Source organism: Saccopteryx leptura, chromosome 13, assembly GCF_036850995.1.
Source record: "Saccopteryx leptura isolate mSacLep1 chromosome 13, mSacLep1_pri_phased_curated, whole genome shotgun sequence".
Classification (NCBI taxonomy): domain Eukaryota; kingdom Metazoa; phylum Chordata; class Mammalia; order Chiroptera; family Emballonuridae; genus Saccopteryx; species Saccopteryx leptura.
Genome location: NC_089515.1, coordinates 47,978,556 through 47,996,441, shown reverse-complemented (window position 1 = coordinate 47,996,441; position 17,886 = coordinate 47,978,556). Strand labels below are relative to the sequence as shown.

General features: G+C 44.6%; 1 pseudogene; it reads left to right on the top strand.

Moving 5' to 3' along the window:
• Positions 1-12,945: 12,945 nt before the first annotated feature.
• Positions 12,946-16,511, top strand: LOC136384449 (ferritin heavy chain pseudogene; annotated as a pseudogene).
• The last annotated feature ends 1,375 nt before the right edge of the window (positions 16,512-17,886 follow it).

Sequence of the window (17,886 nt, the reverse complement as noted above, 5' to 3'; positions counted from 1 at the left end):
AGCGTGGGCATTTACTTTTATTATTTCAGGAAACTGAAAGGTCAAAAAAGTTCAAGGATTTGTCCCATTTTACACTTACCAAGAGGTGGTAAAGTGGCTGTTCGTGCCTAAAACTCTCTACCCCAAAGTCTATGCTCTCTTCATGTTCCAAAAAATAAGGAGCAAATAAAAGGAGCCAATGCCCTCCTGGTGGGGGGGAGGAACCCCTTGTTACATTCTCTGACCCACGTGGGTTTAGAGGGGTCAGGGAAGTCCTAAGAGATTCCACAGACCCAAGAATAGCATTCAGCCAGTTGAGAATTCCAGTTTTTAACTTCACCATCTTCCAGTTCAAACCTTACAAAAAATATCAATACATTTTCGCCCTCAGTTTCTCACTGTGTCTGGTGGAGTGTATGAGTAGACAGCATTTGTCTTTGTCGCAATGATTTCCTGGGCACCATGCCCAACTTGGCTTAATTTCTCTCTATTAAATAGGATGGGGCTTTGTAAAGTACAGTAGTTATATTAAATTGATGTGACCCAGCCATCTGCTACAAGCACAAATGTGTGTGACAATGGAAAGAGTTGTCACTAAAGAGATACTTTATTTTATTTTAATTTTTTTTGTATTTTTCTGAAGTTGGAAACGGGGAGGCAGTCAGACAGACTCCCGCATGCGCCCAACCGGGATCCACCCGGCATGCCCACCAGGGGGCGATGCTCTGCCCATCTGGGGCGTCGGTCTGCCGCAATCAAAGCCATTCTAGTGCCTGAGGCAGAGGCCACAGAGCCATCCTCAGCGCCCAGGCAAACTTTGCTCCAATGGAGCCTTGGCTGTGGGAGGGGAAGAGAGAGACAGAGAGGAAGGAGAGGGGGAGGGGTGGAGAAGCAGATGGGCGCTTCTCCTGTGTGACCTGGCCGGGAATCAAACCCTGGACTCCCGCACGCCAGGCCAACACTCTACCACTGAGCCAACCGGCCAGGGCCACTTTATTTCCTATCATCCTCACTAACACCCCAACACAACTCACTGCAAGGAAATCGCATCTCACCTCCTCTTTACATTTTGGTCCCGGGAGCTTTCACATGACTGGGGCTCTACTAATCTGGGATCGTTCAGTTGCAAGGAAGATAAACACACATAACTAGTTCATGGGGAACTGTGTGTTTGCTCTAAAATAAGCCTTTCTCAATTTTCTTCTATGGGGCTCTTTGGACTTAGAAGGAAACAAGTGTCCAAAATTTTTATTACAAACAAAACATTCATGAAATCAAACCTCTCGGTGTAACAACTAAAAGTGGAGTCAGGAAGTGCTAAGTGGAAGGAAGAAGAGTGAGAATATCATACAAAATGGGGAGAGAAGTGATACCATTAGCAGTTAATGGACTAAAAAAAGATTAAAGTAACAATGGAAGAACAAAAATGATAGTATAACTGTAGGAGAAGAGAGCAGGGAAGGTAGAGTGGTGTGTATTGGTTAGCTGGTTGCTATTTGCTGCGTAACCAACTACCCCAGTACTCAGTTTAATACAGGCATTTATTATCACTCACCTATCTGCAGATGTGCTGGAGTTCAGCTGATCTAGGCTGGGCCTGGCTTGATAGCTTTGCTTCCCTCTGAGAGTCTACAAATCAGCAGGGATCGCTTTGACACACATTTTTTATCCTCCTCTTGAAACCAGCCGACTAGCCAGGTGATGGCCGAGACACAAGAGGGCACACCCTACTTCACACACATTTCTCTAACCTAGCTTGCGTCATGTTTTCAAACATCCCATTAGCCAAGGGACATTACAAGGCTGAGCCCAAAGTCAAAAGATGAAGCGTGGAAATGGGTAGGATTTGCAAATCCGCACGGCAATGAGCAGAGCGATAGAGAGGATTACAGGACAGGAACCAAGGAGGCAGGAAAAGTGGGTGGTGGCAGAGGCAAACTGAATTCTGCCAAAGCAGAAACCAATGGACAACACTCTATATCTATAGAATGAATGGGGTAATGGTACCCGTTTATTATTTAGAGAAGCAAGTGAACACTCATTAACTTTTTAGAGAACTAAAGCTGAAACAGTTGTTTCCTTCTGGAAGTTGGTAACCAGATGGAGAGGGGTGTGAACAAAGGCTAACAATCATTTCAGTTGTCGTGTGGATGGATGAGACGGGACCTTGTGCAAACCAAACTGCACATCCCCCGAGTCAGGGGAGTGTGGGCTCTTCAGTTGAAGGCACAGGGCTGCTTAATATAGCAAGAGGTCAGGCACACAGGGGGATAAAACAGAAAACAATGCCCCAGAGTTCCGTAGAGACATATATGTTTGTGTAAACGCATATAAGAAGATGTGGAACCACTGACTGTGGTTGTCTTTGAGGAAGGTAAGGAAGAATTTTAACTTTACATGAACATTTGGGCTTTAAAAAACCAAGAAAATTTGTGTATTTATATAAGAATAACATGTTTAAATGAGAAAAGATGGTGCGCTACTTTCTTTGCCTTAACCATGTATGTTAACCAAAAATAACAGTGTTTCTTTTGTTTGACAACATCCACCAAAGATTTTAAGTTCTATCCTGGTTCAAGTTCTATCAGTTTTCATGGACTTACTAAAAATTTTTTTCCCCAGGGTCATCACCTCGATGTATCCTTGGGGAACATACAATGTGGGAGAGTTGTTCCTGCTGCCACCCACGCTCCCAGCCCCACATCAACACACTGAATGTTACGTGCTGAACCTTGAGGAACCACTAGCCTTCTCCACCTCCATGCTCGCCCCGCCCCATCCATGCTCCAGGTGAGCAGTTTATCTCGGCCCTCCTCAACTTTGTCTTATTTTAACACGTTTACTGAGAAAAGAGTGGAACTGGTAGTAAAAGAGGCTTCGGGCCCTGGCCGGTTGGCTCAGTGGTAGAGCATTGGCCTGGCGTGCAGCAGTCCCAGGTTGGATTCCCGGCCAGGGCACACAGGAGAAGCACCCATCTGCTTCTCCACCCCTCCCCCTCTCCTTCCTCTCTGTCTCTCTGTTCCCCTCCCGCAGCCAAGGCTCCATTGGAGCAAAGTTGGCCCGGGCGCTGAGGATGACTCTGTGGCCTCTGCCTCAGGCGCTAGAATGGCTCTGGATGCAACAGAGCGACGCCCCAGATGGGCAGAGCATCGCCCCCTGGTGGGCGTGCCGGGTGGATCCTTGTCGGGCGCATGCGGGAGTCTGTCTGACTGCCTCCCAGTTTCCAGCTTCAGAAAAATTACAAAAAAAAAAGAGGCTTCAGTCCTGACTCAATCACTTATTTCCTGTTTGAAGTTGGCATTTTATTTAAGTCTCTGTGTTTCTGTTTCTTCATGTGAAAACTAGTAGTAATAATAATGATTGTTATCATCAGGTTGCAAAATCTCAAAGGGGAACACAGATATTAAAGATAGTCTGAATGGAAAAAAAAATAGAAAGGGATATTTTCTCTTTGGAAAATACTGACGATTAGCAGAAAAATGGAAGGTAGAATGGATGTAACACTTGGTTCTTCACTTAAGTTGTAAACTATCCAGGGTAAAGTGTCCATTGTTTCTCCCACAAAGCTTTTAGGCTCGCGTTCACTGGTTATCTTGCTTTGGGATGCTATGATAGGCTTGTCCCAGCAGATGGCAGAAGAAAACTGAGTCAAGAGAAAACAGCCTGGGCATTTCAATAGGCAGGGAACCCAACTGAAGCATTCACACCTTCATGTGCAGTCTGAAAACAACTCTAGATATTGGCTTCACAATTGCTATTGAACTTCCATGACAAAGGTGCTCTGAAAGGTCACGCAGATCACCACTGCACCAAAAATACTGTGTCACTGAAATTCTCTTAGTCAAGATTAGTCATCCCACGAGTGTCTCTAATGTACTAGAGACAAATACAAAACATTCCAAAGACCTTACAATCTATCTAAAATCAAACAAGCGATGGCAGTTGGCATTTTGCAAGACTGTCCTCTAATGACAGCACCATCTGCACCTGACAGGATGCCAGCTTCAAATTGCCTGATCTCTGCCATCTTCTCCGCTATGGTCCCATCTCTCCAGCCCTGCTGTATCCACCCAAGTCCAGTCCAAACACCTCCAAAAAGACCTCCCTCCAATCTTATCTCAAGTTCATACTCAGAGTAATCTGTCTAAAATGGAAATATAATTATATTATATACCTACCTGCTTTAAAATATTAAATGTCTCTTCTCTGACCTCACCTCACCCACTCCCTAATCTTCTTTTAAGATCTTTAGGGATCTGACCCCTAGTTTCATCTCCTGCCTCATCTCTCCCCCTCTTCCCTGTAGTTTATATATCAAACCAAGAGATTCTTTTTCAGTTTCCTAAATACTTTTTATCCCTTTATGGTCTTTGGTCAAGATGTCTTCCATTCTGCATAGAATACCTTAAAACAAAAATTCACTCCCTCTAACCAACTATTTTCCTTAACCTGACTAACTAGTATTTATTGTTCAAGTCTCAGATTAGATCAGGGGTCCCCAAACTTTTTACACAGGGGCCAGTTCACTGTCCCTCAGACCGTTGGAGGGCCGGTCTATAAAAAAACTATGAACAAATCCCTATGCACACTGCATATATCTTATTTTAAAGTAAAAAAACAAAACGGGAACAAATACAATATTTAAAATAAAGAACAAGTAAATTTAAATCAACAAACTGACCAGTATTTCAATGGGAACTATGCTCCTCTCACTGACCACCAATGAAAGAGGTGCCCCTTCCGGAAGTGCGGCGGGGGCCGGATAAATGGCCTCAGGGGGCTGCATGAGGCTGTAGTTTGGGGATTAGATGTTAGTTCCTCTGGGGAACTATCCCTGAGGGTACAAGATTGGGTTGGGTGATGCTCCTGGGTACCCCAGACTCAAGAGCACTCTCCAATTCCACCTTCCTAGCATTTGCCATATTTCATTCGACTAGGTTTACATATTTTTCCCCTGGCTACTGTAAACTCTTTGAGGATCAGGACTCACTCTTTTTCAATAACCTACCCCTGTTTCTTGGCACAGTTCTTGGTATAGAGGGTATCACACAATCAAAATCAATGGAGTAGCCTGACCGGGTGGTGACGCAGTGGATAGAGCGTCAGACTGGGATGCGGAAGACCCAGGTTCAAGACCCGAGGTCGCCAGCTTGAGCGCAGGCTCATCTGGTTTGAGCAAAAGCTCACCAGCTTGAACCCAAGGTCACTGGCCCCAGCAAGGGGTTGCTTGGTCTGCTGAAGGCCCGCGGTCAAGGCACATATGAGAAAGCAATCAATGAACAACTAAGGTGTTGCAACGTGCAACGAAAAACTAATGATTGATGCTTCTCATCGCTCTCCATTCCTGTCTGTCTATCCCTCTCTCTGACTCACTGTCTCTGTAAAAAATAAATAAATAAATTAATTAATTAAATTAAAAATTAAAAAAAATCAACGGAGTAAGAACAAATCAATCTGGAAAAGCACATTCGATACCATTCAGGGAATAAGATTTGGGGGCATGACATTTGAGGAGAGCAGGTAGATCTGTATGTGCCGGCCACAACCCCTTTTCATCAGGAACTTGCCAACCATATGTGCTCAAGACAAGTTATTTGGTGCGGTAGGCCAGATGGGAAGAAGAAGGTCACCTGATCAATCTTTTCATCCCCAGCAAAGAAGTTCTATAAACTAAAAAATTATTATTATTATTATTATGTAATTATATACATAATGTATAATATCATATATTTATCTTTTTTTTTTTTACCTTTCATGGTACCTTCTTGTGTCATTTCAGGTGCTTAAAATACAAAGGGTTTAATGAAGGAACTACTCACAGAGTGTCCTACATAGTTAAGGGAACAAACAAGACTAGCAATAGGAAGAAGCTGTTTCCACCTCAGGACCTATTGATAAGAGGAGGAAATACTGTTGTTAGAGCCCAGTGAGAGGAACTCCTGGAGTAGGAGCTGTCTGGTGGCAGTTGTGCTTATGGAAGGATGCACTAGAGTCCAGTGTTTCCAAAGCAGGAGGAGAGCAGGGAGGAAGCACCCAGACTTCTCTTTATCCCCCTCTCCAAGCTCCCCCTGGGGCCTTCCAGGGGTGGGACCTGAGAGCCCACTGGGAAGGGAGCCTGGGCCGTGCGTGCGGTCAGCAGGCCGGAGCACGGACCTAGGAGGGGGAGGGGGACAGAGAACAGCCCGTGTCCTTACCTGAGCCAGCATCCTCAGAGCAGGACCATTTCTATTTATTCTCTGTGCCCATGGGAAAATGTAATTAATTATAAAATACAGACATGCTGTTTAATATTTTTAATCATAAATACTTTAAAGATACAGAGAAACCCGGAAATGAACATAACAGATACCCACATACCCACAACCCAGAGGGAATACATTCACTTTTTGTCATGACTGTTTCCGAGTTGTTGCTGTTGTTTCAGAAATAAAATTGCAAAGTTAGGAACCCCTTCTTTTCTTCCCTAGCTACCCTCTCCCATCTTTTCCTGAGATAATCACTATATTGCTGTGGAGTCCTCTATTCACAGTTCTGCTACATATATTTGTACCATACACAATGTATCACATTGGGGCAGGGCTGGTCATTTTATAACTTACAAAGTGGTCCCATACCGTGTATCTCCTTTCCAATTTCATTTTATACACACAGTATAATGTTTCTAAGTTTATTTGTGTTGATACATATACATCTGGTTAGTTTGTTTTGATTTCTATGTGGTTTTCCACTGTGTGAATGTTTCCATATCCTATAATTATATTTAAATTTATTTCCACCATTCTTGTTTTGTGTTTTTTCTATTTATGCTTTTCCTTTCCTGCCCTTTTTCAGGGGCAAGGGAAGATCATGTTTTCTTTATTTTTTCTGTTTCTTCTCTAACCATTTAGAAAGTTATAGATTCCATTTCTTTTTTTTAAGTTTATCATCTCAAAATTGTGTGTGTGTGTGTGTGTGTGTGTGTGTGTGTGTGTGTGTGTGTGTGTGACAGAGACAGAGAGAGGGACAGATAGGGACAGACAGACAGGAAGGGAGAGAGATGAGAAGCATCAATTCTTCGTTGTGGCACCTTAGTTGTTCATTGAATGCTCTCTCATATGTGCCTTGACCGGGGGCTACAGTAGACTGAGTGACCCCTTGCTCAAGCCAGTGACCTTGGGCTCAAGCTGGTGAGCCTTGCTCAAACCAGATGAGCCTGCGCTCAAACTAGTGACCTCGGGGTTCCAAACCTGGGTCCTCTGCATCCCAGTCCGACGCTCTATCCCCTGCTCCACCACCTGGTCAGGCTATCATCTTAAATTTTTAACATGCATGGTTGACCTAAAGAAAATATTAAGATATTAGAATATATTAACTCTGGATTATTCTCTCCCATCTTCCATGTATTGTTTTCTAAACTTTTAGTTCCACAACTTTAACCTCAAAATATAATCATCTCAAAGTTTGTTTTTGCCTAAGTTGATTGAGATTTGCTGACATGTTTAATAATTGCTTTGCTCAACTTTGCACCTTGCATCCCATTCTTTCTTCTGTACTATCTTTTCTTTTTGAGTGCATCCTTTAGTAGTTCTTTCATCAAGAAACTGTTTTAATCATTAACTAAGTGTCTTTATTTTTTTTCAAATGTTTTTATTTTACTCTCACTCTTGAATGACAGTTTGGTAGGATAGAACTACTAGACAAGCGGTTCTCAACCTGTGGGTCGCGACCCCGGCGGGGTCACCTAAAGCCATCGCAAAATACATAATGCATATCAGGTATTTACATTCCGAATCATAACTGTAGCAAAATTACAGTTATGAAGTAGCCACCAAAATTATTTTTTGGTTTGGGGTCACCGCAACATGAGGAACTGTATTGCGGGGTCACGGCATTAGAAAGGTTGAGAACCACTGTACTAGACTCAAAGTTGCATTCTGTTAGCAATTTGGACTATAACTTATTTCCTCTGGCCTCTGTCTTGCTCCCCACTGACATATCCTCCCCTGTAGATCATCCGTTTTGTCTCTCTGGTACTTTTTTGTTTGTTTTTGGAACATTTAGATGTAGTTTCAAATTTAATGATAATTTGAAAAATAAAAATAGTATTAAAAATACTCACATTCCATTTACATAGATTTATACACTATTACTTAACTTTTGATTCCATTTGCTTATTGTTTGTTCTTTCTCCACACCTGTACATACACACTCACACACATACACACATAATTTTCTTCTGAATCATTTGAGGATAAGTCATGCACACTTCAATGTGTATCTCCTTAGGCACATTCTCTTATATAACCTTCGGGATAGTTATCAACTTTAGCAGGTTTAAGAATAATACACTTTTATTTAATATTTCATTCTTATTCTGATTTTTTTCTGTTGACCCAGTAATGTCCTTTATAGCACCTTCTTCCCCACCCCCAGAGTATACAATTCAGTGTAGTCTCACATATTGCTCTTAGCTGTCTTGTGTCTTTAACCTCCACGAATGTGGACTATGACACAGCCTTTCTTTGTCTTATGTGGCATTTATTTCTTTAAGCCTATTTCCTACTCTGATAAATAAGTATGTTGCCTCTTCTGTTCTATGATTTGATTTTTTTTTTTTTTTTTTTTACAGAGACAGAGATAGAGTCAGAGAGAGGGATAGATAGGGACAGACAGACAGGAACGGAAAGAGATGAGAAGCATCAATCATCAGGTTTTTTTGTTGCGACACCTTAGTAGTTCATTGATTGCTTTCTCATGTGTGCCTTGACCGCGGGCCTTCAGCAGACCGAGTAACCCCTTGCTCAAGACAGAGAACTTGGGTCCAAGCTGGTGAGTTTTGCTCAAACCAGATGTGCCCGCGCTCAAGCTAGCGACCTTGGGGTCTCGAACCTGGGTCCTCCGCATCCCAGACTGATGCTTTATCCACTGCACCACCACCTGGTCAGGCTATGATTTTTTTTTTTTTTACACAGACAGAGAGAGAGTCAGAGTGAAGGACAGACAGGGACAGACAGACAGGAATGGAGAGATGAGAAGCATCAATCATTAGTTTTTCGTTGCGCATTGCAACACCTTAGTTGTTCATTGATTGCTTTCTCATATGTGCCTTGACCTCGGCCTTCAGACCGAGTAACCCCTTGCTCAAGCCAGCGACCTTGGGTCCAAGCTAGTGAGCTTTTGCTCAAACCAGATGAGCCTGTGCTCAAGCTGGCGACTTCGGGGTCTCAAACCTGGGTCCTCAGCATCCCAGTCCGACGCTCTATCCACTGCGCCACCACCTGGTCAGGCTATGATTTGATTTTTAATAATCTATGCCATAGTGGAAATTTCAATAATTCATATAAACTACAAGGAGAAGAATATAAGACTAGGACAGGCTAAAATTCCCTTCTCTTTTTCCCAAGTGCAAGAAATTATCCTCCCCACCCCAGCCATGTGGCTCGCTCACCACACTTAGAGAGAGGGACAACCCAGAGTGTTTCTAGAGGGGTCTCTGTCTCTGACTCTGGGCCTGGTGTGTTCTCTGGAATTGAAGCTCCTCAGCACTCCAGTTCTGACAGCTGAGCTCTCCACAGCCCAGATGCCTTGGCAGCCTTTACAGTCTCCTCAGCAATTCCTGTGAAAGAATGTTAGGTGAATAAAATAGAAGAGGCACCGAGACAAAAGAAAACATAGGTCAAGAGAACAGACTAAGAAGCCTGGAAACAGAGCCACTCACATTTAAATGGAAACATGGATCTTGACAGCAACAGCATTTCAAACCACGTAGAAAAGAAAACATGGTTTAAAATATAGTCCTGGCCTGACCAGGCGGTGGCACAGTGGATAGAGTGTTGGACTAGGAGGCAGAGAACCCAGGTTTGAAACCCTGAGGTCGCTGGTATGAGTGCGGGGTCACTGGCTTGAGCGTGGCATCATAGATATGATCCCATGGTTGCTGGCTCGAGCCCAAAGGTCACTGGCTTGAAGCCCAAGGCTGCTGGCTTGAGCCCAAGGTCGCTGGCTTGAGCGAGGGGTCACTGGCTCTGCTATAGCCCCCTGGTCAAGGCACATATGAGAAAGCAGTCAATGAACAACTAAGATGCCATAACGAAGAATTGATGCTTCTCATCTCTCTCCCTTCCTGTCTGTCTGTCCCTATCTGTCCCTCTCTCTGTCTCTCTCTCTGTCTCTGTCACAAAATAAAATAAAATAATAAATAAAATAATTAAATAAAATATAGTCCTGATATCTTAGTTACCTGTTGCTGCATTAAGAGTCACCCCAGCCTGCCTGACCAGGTGGTGGCGCAGTGGATAGAGCGTCGGACTGGGATGCGGAAGGACCCAGGTTTGAGACCCCGAGGTCGCCAGCTTGAACGCGGGCTCATCTGGCTTGAGCCAAAAAAAGCTCACCAGCTTGGACCCAAGGTCGCTGGCTCGAGCAAGGGGTTACTCGGTCTGCTGAAGGCCCACGGTCAAGGCACATATGAGAAAGCAATCGATGAACAACTAAGGAGTCCCAACGAAAAACTGATAATTGATACTTCTCATCTCTCTCCGTTCCTGTCTGTCTGTCCCTATCTATCCCTCTCTCTGACTCTCTCTCTGTCCCTGTAAAAAAATAATAAATAAAAATTAAAAAAAAAAAAAGAGTCACCCAGCCTGACCTGTGCTGGCACAGTGGATAAAGCAGTGACTGGGAATACTGAGGTCGCCTGTTCGAAACCCCAGGCTTGCCCAGTCAAGGCATATATGAGAAGCAACTGCTTCTCTCTCCTCTCCCCCAACTTCTCTCTCTCTCTCTATCTCTTCCTTCTCTTTAAAAAATTCAATAAATAGATTCTTAAAAAAAAAGAATTACCCCAAATTTCAGCAGCTTACAATAACATACACTTACTGTCTCACAGTTTTGAGGGATCAGGAATCCATGTACTGCTTTAGTTGGGTCCTCAGCTTCAGTGCCTCTCATAAGACAGAGATCAGGTGATACCTAGAGTTGAACTCAAGGTTCAACTGGGGCAGGATGCCCATCCAGACGTGCCCAATAGTGGTTCGCAGTTCCTCACAGGCATTGGACTGGGGGGTCTCAGTTCTTTGCACAATGTTGCCCGGAAGCCAACCTTCGTTTCTAGCCCTGCGCACCTCTCTAACCCGGCCTCTGGCCTCATCAGAACATGCCAGCTGAGAATGCGAGGGAAGGGACAAGAAAGCGGCAGCAGTGAGAGAGTCCTAGCAGGGAAGAAATCACAGTCTTTTGTAACCTAAACATGGACGTGACATCCATGACCTTTGTCACATTCTGTTCATGAGATGCAGGTCACTAGGTTTAGCCTAAACACAAGAGGAGGTAGGTAGCAGGAGATGGGGAACATTGAGCGCTCTCTTAGCAGTCTGCCTACCACTGGGTCTTACCACCAGTCCGAAAACTCTCTTTCCACTTTTTCCCCAGGAGGCCTAACAGGGCCTCAGGCAAAGCAAACTCCAAATGACCTCTCCTGCTATCCCTAGTTCTACCCAGACACGCTGATCTCTACTTTCCGAAGTTGTTCTAATGTCCTATCATTATCACATAATCAATTTAGCCTGTGCTTTCAGAAAATAAAAATGGTGCCTTGGCTAGGTGGCTCAGTAGATAAAGCGTCAACCCAAGGAACCAGAGGTCACAGGGTCACAGGTTCCATCCTTGATCAGGGCACATTCAAGAAGTAGTGAGTGCACAACTAAATGGAACAACTAAGTGAAACAATGAGTTGATGCCTCTCTCTCTCTTTTTCTCTCTCGCTCCCCCTCCCTCCCTCCTTCCCTCTCTCCCCCCTCCTTCTTCTTTCCTCTCTCTCTTTCTCAAATCAATGGAAAAAATTTTTAAATAAAATAAAAATAGTAGGCAGACAAAAGGAAAGCCTATCTAATGTTAAAGAAGCATTAAAGATGCTGCCAGTTTCCAAAAGAAATTCTCTCCCCCTGGTAAAAATAAAATCTGTATTCTGCTTGTTCACCAAGCGTGACCCAGAGTCCAACAACGGTTCACACTCCCTGAAGCTGCACTGTCTTTCTGAGTTATCCTGACTTGCGGCTGTAGCTCAGCTCCTACAGATGGACTTGAAAAGAAACAACAGTTCTTGGTCCAAAGCAATAAAGAGACAAGTGAGTCATAACAGTCTGGGTTCTCTGCCAGCCTAAGCAGTTCCGTGAATCGCCTCTATAAAAGCCCTGCTTTCTATCCCAAAGCCGTTCCAAATGCCAAAACCTTCCATTCAAGAGTTTTATAACTCAGCTCTGTGCTCAGAAATGTCACCACACATAGGAGGACCTTTGACCTCTGGCCAAAGCCACGCCCGGAGTCTGCAGTAGAGCGTGGTTTGATAGCTCTCTGAAGAGAAAAGGGCTTGGCTGTCCTCTCATCTATTTCTATTCGACTTTTAACAGGCAGCTTAGCTTCAGGCATTGGCTTCTGCTTTCCCAGCTTCCATTGCGACCAGAAGTCAAACGGGCCACGGTCTTGTGCTTTGAGGGCTCTTGAAATAACAAGAATGGTAGCAAATACTCAGGAAGGGCTCACTATGGGCCAGGCACTGCCCACATAGGAGGTTTTCACAGAGAGGCAAAGTGACTAAATGACCAAGTCATGGAGTTAGTAAGAAATTTGAAAGCAACCAGTACCTTTCCCAAGTACATCTTGTCCACTGTGCAATGAAAGAGATTAACATAAGCCTTTAGCCCTGGCTGGTGGCCCAGTAGATAGAGTGTCGGCCCAGTGTATGGATGTCCTATGTTCAATTTCCAGTCAAGGCACACAGGAGAAGCAACTATCAGTTTCTCCCCTCCTCTCCATCTCCCTCTTCTCTTCCTCTTCCCCTCCTATAGCTAGTGGCTCAGTTGGTTTGAGTGGGGCCCCAGGCACTGAGGATAGCTCCATTGGAGTACATCAGCCTCAGTTGCTAAAAATAGCTTGGTGTTTGAGCATTGGCTCTAGATGGTGTTGCCAGGTAGATCCTACTCAGGGCCCATGCAGGTCTGTCTCACTACCTCCCCTCCTCTCACCACAAAAAGAAAGAAAGAAAGAAAGAAAGAAAGAAAGAAAGAAAGAAAGAAAGAAAGAAAGAAAGAAAGAAAGAAAGAAAGAAAGAAAGAAAAAAAGAAAGAAAGAAAGAAAGAAAGAAAGAAAGAAAGAAAGAAAGAAAGAAAGAAAGAAAGAGAAGGAAGGGAAAGGAAAGGGAAAGAAAGGAAAGGAAAGGAAAGGAAAGGAAAGGAAAGGAAAGGAAAGGAAAGGAAAAGGAAAAGGAAAAGGAAAAGGAAAAGGAAAAGGAAAAGGAAAGAGAGAAAGAGAACATAAGTCCCCCACTAAGAAGGTAAAAGGTGAAGTCAGAAATATGTCTCCCTTTCATGAGGGAGTGACTTTGCAGTAAATGCCTTAGCTTTAAAAGCACTTTCTTTTTCTAAGTACTGTGTTAGAAATCCCTTTAGTGAGAAGTCTGAATGTACAAGCCTTTGAACTAAACCCAAACCATGAGCTGACAAATCAAATTGAACTGAAGATCCCACATCAGACTAAACTATGGTTTGAGATCTTTTGGAAACAGCAGATTTCTTCTGTTTAGGTTTTTCTTCTCTTTTTCCCTATTCAGAATAAAGACATAAGGGCTCCACTGCTATCAAATTTCTTTAGTAAAAGAGATTTTTTTATACTCATCTGAATTGCTTTTAAAGTGTGCTTTCATTAAGGAAGAAAATTCGCGCAAGATGATTAGATCACAAGCTAATGGTAATTCATAAGTTAGACCTAAATTTTATCATTTCAAACAACTGAATTTAAAAATTAGTTATTCAAAATAAACTCTAGTTTCTTTGGACAAATGGCTGTTATAATGAAAAGTAGCTTTCTTCTTATTCTGTGTCATAGGGAATCTGAGACACACCCCAGGAGAAGGGGTGGACATGTGAATGCTGTCAATCAAGCCACTGCCAATGTGATCGCTTCAGGAATGCTCACATGGCTGTAGCTGGGCCAATAGGAGCCCCAGGCTTTTGCTGGAATAAATGAGAATGATATATCTTTACACTGGACTTACTAAGCAGGTGAAATACAAGCTGTAGTGACTCCAGACCATCACATTAAGGACAACCTGCCTGGAAAGGAAGCTGATACAGAAGAAAGCAGAAAGAAACAGATGCCAATGATTTTGTTAGAGAGCGCTTAGATCCAGCTATACCTGAATATCGTCCTATGTGATGCTGCTAAGTGAATCTACTCATCTTTTTGCATTTAAATCTGCAAATGGGAGGCCCTGGTCGGTTGGCTCAGTGGTAGAGCATAAGCCTGGCGTGCAGGAGTCCTGGGTTCGATTCCCGGCCAGGGCACACAGGAGAAGTGCCCATCTGCTTCTCCACCCCTCCCCCTCTCCTTCCTCTCTGTCTCTCTCTCTTCCCCTCCCGCAGCCAAGGCTCCATTGGAGCAAAGTTGGCCCGGGCGCTGAGGATGGCTCTGTGGCCTCTGCCTCAGGCGCTAGAATGGCTCTGGTTGCAACAGAGCGACGCCCCGGATGGGCAAAGCATCGCCCCCTGGTGGGCATGCCAGGTGGATCCTGGTTGGGCGCATGCGGGAGTCTGTCTGATTGCCTCCCTGTTTCCAACTTCAAAAAAATACAAAAAAAAAAAAAATCTGCAAATGGGGTATCTGCCCTTACTACTTAAAGAGTCCTGACAAGTATAGAGAAATAGGCCAGCTCCCACCTCCTGTTCAGTGACTATTGACCACAGCCAGGTCATGTAAAAAGACACTCAGGAGAGCTGGGTGTTTCAAAGCCCCACCCATGTCCTGGGTGTGTCTGTTCAAGCAATCCAACAGCTTTGCGCCCAGCTGGCTTAAAAGAGCTCCTAGGAAGGCCTACCCTACGGCTGAAGGTCACGTAGCACAAGCTAGGCAAAAATACCACATGCCTTCTCCTCAAGGGAAATAACCCTGATCAAAGTAGGGTTGTGAGTCAGTAACCATCTGTAATTAGGGGCTTCCCCCCCTCCAGTAATATCTGAATGAAGGCAGAGAGCGTGAGCACACCCCAGCAGGCAGTGAAGAAGTAAGCACCTCTTTCTTGATGTTTCCCGTGACTCAATTCCTGAGGAACAGGCCCCTGCACGTCAGGAAGAGAGCTTCCAAGGAGAATTTAATAGCTAAGTAATTGGGAATTTTCTCCTATCAGTTAAGTAATTCTACCTTAGCTCTTCACGTTGGGCTCAGCAAAACTCAAGCACCTTCTCCAGGTACTCCTCATTTGTTGGACTTAAGACCCATTTTTACTTCAAAAACTTTTATTAAAATAGATACATATAGGCCCTGGCCGGTTGGCTCAGTGGTAGAGCGTTGGCCTGGTGTGCGGAAGTCCCGGGTTCGATTCCCGGCCAGGGCACATAGGAGAGGCGCCCATCTGCTTCTCCACCCCTCCCCCTCTCCTTCTTCTCTGTCTCTCTTCCCCTCCCGCAGCCAAGGCTCCATTGGAGCAAAGATGACCCGGGCGCTGGGGATGGCTCCGTGGCCTCTGCCTCAGGCGCTAGAGTGACTCTGGTCGCAACAGAGCGACGCCCCAGATGGGCAGAGCATCGCCCCCTGGTGGGCATGCCGGGTGGGTCCGGTCGGGTGTATGTGGGAGTCTGTCTAACTGCCTCCCCGTTTCCAGCTTCAGAAAAATACAAAAACAAAAACAAAAAAATAGATACATATAGCCCTGGCCAGATAGTTCGGTATGTTACAGAGCCATCCCAAAGTGCAGATGCTGGTTCCAACCCCAGTCAGGGCACATACCAGAATAGATGGGATGTTCCTGTCTCTTTCTCTCTCTCTCCCCCCCTTCTCTCTCTCTCAAAAGTCAATTTAAAAATTTTTTAAAATTGATACATATAATCAATTTTATACAGGTATAAAATATTTAGTTTCACTTTAAAATAATAATTAAGTAACAATGTGCAGGTGCGCCAGAACTGCCACCAGGACTCTGAAGCCACCATCAGCCACCAGATCAACCTGAAGCTCTACGCATCCTATACCTACCTGTCCCTGTCTTACTACTTTGTCCATAATGATGTGGCTTCGAAGAACTTTGCCAAATATTTTCTTCACCAATCTCATGAGGAAAAGGGACATCCTGAAAATCTGATGACGCTGCAGAACCAGCGTGGTGGCCGAACTTTCCTTCAGGACATCAAGGAACCAGACTCTGACGACGGTTAATAGACTGAATGCAATGTAGTGTGCGTTGCACTTAGAAAAAAAGTGTGAGTCAGTCACTACTGGAATTGCACAAACTGGCCACCGACAAAAATGACCTTCATTTGTGTGACTTCACTGAGACTCATTACCTGAATGAGCAGGTGGAATCCATCAAAGAATTGGGTGACCACATAACCAGTTGTGCAGGTTGGGGGGCCCCCCCGAACAGGCATGGCCGAATATCTCTTTGACAAGCACACCCTGGGAGACGGAGAAGATAGCTAAGCTTTAGGCTGGCTTCCCGTAGCCACGGGGTGACTTCCCTGGTCACCAAAGCAGTATGTGCATGTTGGAGTTACCTTTACCTTTTCTAAAACATACCAAATCATCCACTTTCATCCTTTCATTTGTACCATTCCTTTGAATAAAGTAATTTGGTATCCAAAAAATAAAAAATAATAAAATAAAGTCCACTGTGCACCCTTCCCTAATTCCGTCTTGTTCCCCATCATGCCCCAGAGAAGGAACCATTACTGACGTTAATGTTAAGCATTCTTTTGCACTTTTCAAAAAGAACTGTAGTACAAATGTACATAACCCTCAAAGATGTATTACTTCATTTCTAAAAACTCAGTAACAAGCACACCTCGAACCGTGAAAGGAACAAGCCATGTCGCCTCTTTTATTAGACAAAGTCTCCCAGTGAAAGAGAAGCTGACCAGACTCTCTGAGTCACTGTCTAGCGTTCACTTCCACTCCTTCTCGTGAAGATGGCGGGGCCAGGTCATGTCAGTGAGTCCTCAGAAACACGAAGCTTGCCGTATTTGGGACTCGGGGCGAGACCATAGTGTGGGCCAGGCACAGGATGTCCAGCGTCCTAAACGGACCATTGAGTATTTTCTGCTTCGAAACCCATGATTTATTTCTAGTTCTCAGGGTTAAGCGTTAAACAGGAAAAGCTGGGGGAGGGGGTGCGATGTCCTCAGCACATCTAAGCAGCGGTGCCTCAGGCCGTGGGCAAACCCCAGTCACGTCAAGAAGACAGCATGAAACTCAACTCTGCTGTTCTCAAGGTGAAAGAAACATTAATGGCCCCGAGGGACCTGCTGACGGGGCCGGCTGCAATCAGCCCGTGCCTCCAGTTCACTCCTCCGACCTGTAGTTACCCACTGTGCGGGCTCAGCTCGCTCCCTGGAGCCTCCTCACTCCATCATCCGTGCATGGTACTCCTTCTCATCTTCTCTAACCGGATCTCCTACTTCCTGTGTCCCAGGTCTTTCTCGTGTGTCCTCTCCTTCTGGGTGGAGTACACTCTGCTCAAGATGAGCTCCTGGGGATAGATTGTACGACACATAAATGTTTTGAGACTGTTGGTGCCTAAGATGGTAGTTTTTCAACTCTCAAATTTAAATGATAGTCTGGGTATAGAATTATTATTATTATTATTATTATTGATTTTAGTGAGAGAGGTAGGGAAAGAGAGAGAGAGAGAGAGAGAGAGAGGAACATAGATCTGTTCCTGTATGTGCCCCGACTGGGGATCGAACCGGCAACCTCTGTGCTTCAGGTTGATGCTCTAGACCAGGGGTCTCAAACGCAACTCAGCATGTGGGCCGCAGAGCAAGATCACAGCCGTTCGGCGGGCCGCACTAGGTCTACAAAAGGCAACTGTTACGCAACACTTTTCAGTGTCACAAAACAACCAGAAACTGTAGTTCGCATCACAACTGCTGTTAACTAAGCTAA